We start from the raw sequence: 4,799 nt of genomic DNA, 5'->3' as shown, positions 1-4,799 counted from the left end.
TTCTTTTTTGTATTGCTTTTTTTTTTTTAGAAACTATATTCATAATATTTTCATAACAAATCTTAGGTGTTAATTTGTTATTGGTTCTAATTTGAACTCACCATTAAAATTAATTTTTTATCATCAATAATACCGTGTACCAACCTATCTCTTAGGATTTATTTTGAAAGTGTTATGAAAAATGTTGTGAACGTAATATTTTTTTTTCTTTTTTTTCATTTGATAAAAAAATATTATTTTATTCATTGACTAATATTTGGACTTAATTAATACTATTATAATATATTAAAAAACCTCTATTGATTAAAATTTGGGGGCCTTTTTTCTACTTGGGGCCTTAGGCAACCGCATCGGTTGCTTTATATATAGAGCCGGCATTGGTTGGGATTAAGATCTTTTTAGTCAACTACTTGCTAAGAACACTTTTGCTCATAATTATATCTGCTGGAATCTTTATTAGTTTTCTCTGTTGTTAAGTGCATTAGTTTGTCATTTGAATTAATCATTATTCTACCATGTATACATATATATTGTGTAGCTTGGAGTGTTCTTTGCTTTGTGCACATATTGGTTCCTAGGTGCATCTTGCAGAGAGAACTTGACCCAACTCTCCACCCGTATTTGCAGAAGCCTCGGCCCAAAAGCACAAAAAATGCACCAACAAAGTGCTTGTACCATTACAAGACTAGAGCTTAGGCACACTTAAGGAACTACGTGGCGGTGTTGAAGCCCCCTTGTTCACTTCCCTTAGCACAGAACGAGTTGTGGCTGTAGTGGCTGCATCTGCCATTGCTGAAGCCAATTTTGAATTGTCTTTTGACTTATGGGAGAACTTATTCTGCGCATGTTTTCCACTAGCAACCTTAGAAACATCAGGCGACTGATTGCTGCTAGATTTTTGCATTTTGGCAACAGCCTTGATTTTGCCTTTGCTGAATTCATACTTTTACATGTCATAGATGAGTTCTTTTTGAAGCTGCTTATCAGCAACCAATATGTCATCGTTCTCATTCTTGTTGTCCTTGAGAAGGATTCTGAGGTATTCCACGAGAGAGCCTATGAGGGGGTTGTTATTACTTTCAGATGGCCGATAGGGATGGAATTTTAGATAAGGCCCTTTCTGACTGCTAGAGTTATAGCCCTTCCTCTAGTAGCAGTTGTAGATGCTCCTCCACTATCTCTGCCTTCTTCATCAATGTTTGCTGTGGCAGTCGATGTTCCACGGTTGGATGGGATTCGTACTCTTTGCATGCAAGAATTTGGAAAGCATCCTGCTTTCTCAATTAAAATGCAGATTTTATATTAATTAGAACTTGTAACAAAAACTGACACATAGATGATTAGTCAGGCCCTCCTAATCAACCTGAGCAAACCCAAATGAAAAGAGAAATTAGTTATTTAGTAGGGAACTCTGGAACATAGGTAAAATGATGACATTGTCCCTATGTATTAGTATTTGACATGCTTTTTCACTAACTACTACAATTACAAAGGAGCTGCACCCCTTTGATGAGCTTGGTATTAACTTGTTAAGAAATATTTCATGTATACATTAATATGAGGGCTCGCAGTTACATAGGCACTAATCCAAGAATTCACCCACAAAACACAAATTTGCCAGCAAAACAGACTGTTCAATAATATCTTCTTTATCAAGCATACCATCAGATACTGCAGCAAGAATCTCTGCACAACTTTGCAAAGGTGGCCAAAAGGTTCTCTGGAGCCATTTGTTTTAGCAAAGAAACATAAATGTGCATTATTTTATATCTCAAATTCTCATGATTGCCCCGGGAAACACATACACTTATTATAAATCTGCATTTCAATTGCAAATTTGTTCTTGTTGAATATACTGGGGCAAAAAAAAATCAGCTCTTATGCTCTTGAGCCCTGAGAATCAGTATGTCCTTTGTGGACAAGGCTGGCATTTAGAATGAAAATGGCTTCCACAAAACTGTTATATGCAAGTAGAGGTGCCTTCACTGCAAACACATTATACATTAAAGTCAATACCCAACAACAAACATGTGGTACCAACTTCAAAGACTGCTAATATAATTGCTTGTGAGAACCTTTTCACCTTTCAAAATATTTCCATAAAGGTACTCAGCAAGTTGTCTTATCTTTTCTGATTCGTCAACAAGTGACAAAAGAAATCGAAGGAATAGCACTCCTCCCCAGTACACGTAGTCTCTCTGATTATGAGAAAAAGGTCAATACTCTCCCACGTTAGTAATTATCAAATGGGAAACAATGAAAATTATTAGAAATAACAGAACACTAGAAAAAATTGTACCTGCAAGAATCTTGAGAGCAATATAAATGTCTGCCTTCTCACATGTTCACATGGATCACAAAGACACTCATGATCTTTGCTATATAACTATTGACTTCAAAACAATTTGTTAGAAACTTAGGATGAGAAACAGGTTAATCAAATTTGATCACTTTATCTCCTCCCAAAAGTTTGTTTAAATATCAGATACTCTTATATCATTTTTGTTGATTGTTTAAAGGCCTTACCAATCAATGAGAGCAGTATACCGAACACAAAAATCTGCCATCATTACCACCAGATTGTTGCATAGAGCAGCACAATCACTCTTTTCAAGCTCCTGGAATAAGACATGCAAAGTTTGAATTTTGCTTTAGTTGTTATTCAGGGGCAGTGACGGATACTTTCTATAGAAAGCAATAAAATATATACTTAAATAAATATCTTTTAATACAAACACACATACAGCACTAATACAATAACTTGGGAATAAATGCTATATGCATCAGTTGTGCCTAATGAATTCTTTGATTCAAAGTTAGGTTAAATACGCAAAACTAGAGAGTTTTGTAAGCTGAAATTTCTAACCAGATACAAAGAGAACTCGTCACAAAGAGAATGGCTTTTGGTGAACAGGATTGATTAAGAAAAGTCACATAAGAGTATGTCTTTCTTAGATATCCAGAGGAGTTGTCACAAGGATAACTTTTTAATGAGTTTTAAAAAAAAAAAAAAACTTTTTAAGACCGTAGGAATTGAATAATGACAAGTCAATGACCAAACCTGTACAAAAAGAGGAATGAAATTATTTGCAAGTTTTCCATCAACGATGAAAATCTTTCCCATTGTCTCCCAAGCTTGAATATATAAAGAAGGGACTGTTTGCTTAGGAGAAACTGTAGGGCCTGGCAATTTGTTCAATTTGGGATCAGAGTTGCCAGAAGTTATTATGGGATTAGAATGGCATTCACATCAGCAGATTGACAAAAACTAATCAAGGATCCAATTATATAAACTGCTGTAACTTCTTGTGATAATAACCTGGCTACTTTCTTGCCCTTTCTACTAGGAGGTGTTAAAAAGTTCCCATCCTTGTTTGCTTCTAAATCCTAAGAAATACACTTTCTAAAAATGTGTGAAACTTTAGAGAGAAGCTAGTCTACCCATCTCATAACAAGTGTATCAGCCTCCTCAGGGTTTGAAGCTTTCTGCTTGCACAAAGTCCTAAGTGCTTTTACATGAGCATTAATTTGCAATTACATGTACGAATTAACTACATGTGTAGGTGCAAATATTAAGAAGAAACTAGGGGGGGGGGGGGGGGGATTTTTTTTTTAATAGAATTGAATGAAAGGCCCAAATTAAATAAATTTAAAACTATAAAGACTGTGGGGGAAAAAAGCTCAAAGCTACCTAACGGGCCCGGAACTGCCTGTTAAGGACTATTGCATTTTCGAGGATTAATAGGTGGTTGGGGCGGCCTATCTAAAGCAAGAAGCCCAGAAGCAGAAGGGGAGTGTCGTCCGAAGAGGTCACCATTGGTCCAATGATGTCTTGCTCCTCGGCTATGATGAGCCTTAATCAAACGAACATGTGGAAGGTCCGACTAATCTTCCCAACAGTCCCAACGGCAATGATAGATCCTGGGTGGATCCGGAAATGATCAGAACTAAAAATATCTAAACGAAAAGCTGGTACCACCGCATTTAATGCGCTGCAACAGCTTTTCTGGCCGCATTTATGTGGAGAAGACCCCTGAACAGTGCAACCTCAGCTACCGCCACTCACAAAGAACTAAAGTAGACACACGATGTGACATGCACTCGAGTGGATGCGTGGATGAAGAACAAGTGGACGATGGAGATGATAGGAAGGGATGCTATATAAAAAAGAAGGGTCCCTGATAATAGGGGATCGGAAAAAAGAAAGAGAAAGAGAGATGATAAGAATGAACTTTGTCAGTGATGTTCGTCGGACGGAGCTAATCCCATCATCATTCTTATCAGTTTGGCGCCGTCTGTGGGGAACGACATTGTTTTCGTGTTCAGACTCGAAATAGTAGTTCCCTGTTCTTTTTCTTTCCAAGATGGAGTCTAATCAGGACGCTGCAACCCTGGCTCAGCAAGTTCAAACCCTTGCAGCCACCGTTGAAGAACTAACTAAGCAAAACCAAGAATTGAGATCACGACTTCAGCAAGAGGATAATCGTTCGAAGGGAAATCAGGAAGATGAGGGAGATAGCAACAGAAGAAGTGACCATCGAAGGCCTAACACTCCCGTCGAACAAAATTCAGATATCCTTCGGGAGATGAGGAAAGAGATGGACGAACTAAGAAATGCCATCAAAGAGAAAACAGAGCGGAATGTGGACCGGATGGTCCGGGCAACGGATTCACCATTTACAACAGTGGTTCTCGACTGCCCAGTGCCGTCGAAATTTCGGTTACCTCAGCTCGAGCCCTTCGACGGGCTGAAGGACCCTCAAGATCATCTAAACACCTTCAAGACGACCCTGGGACTT

General features: G+C 38.0%; 1 pseudogene; it reads right to left on the bottom strand.

Annotated features, from left to right (window-relative positions):
* Nucleotides 1-497: 497 nt before the first annotated feature.
* LOC112021449 (uncharacterized) lies at nt 498-3,525 on the bottom strand (annotated as a pseudogene).
* Nucleotides 3,526-4,799: the final 1,274 nt, after the last annotated feature.

Source organism: Quercus suber, unplaced genomic scaffold (assembly GCF_002906115.3).
Source record: "Quercus suber isolate HL8 unplaced genomic scaffold, Cork oak 2.0 scaffold_307, whole genome shotgun sequence".
NCBI classification, from domain to species: domain Eukaryota; kingdom Viridiplantae; phylum Streptophyta; class Magnoliopsida; order Fagales; family Fagaceae; genus Quercus; species Quercus suber.
The sequence above is the reverse complement of the archived record's forward strand: the minus strand, read 5'-3'. Positions and strand labels throughout refer to the sequence as shown.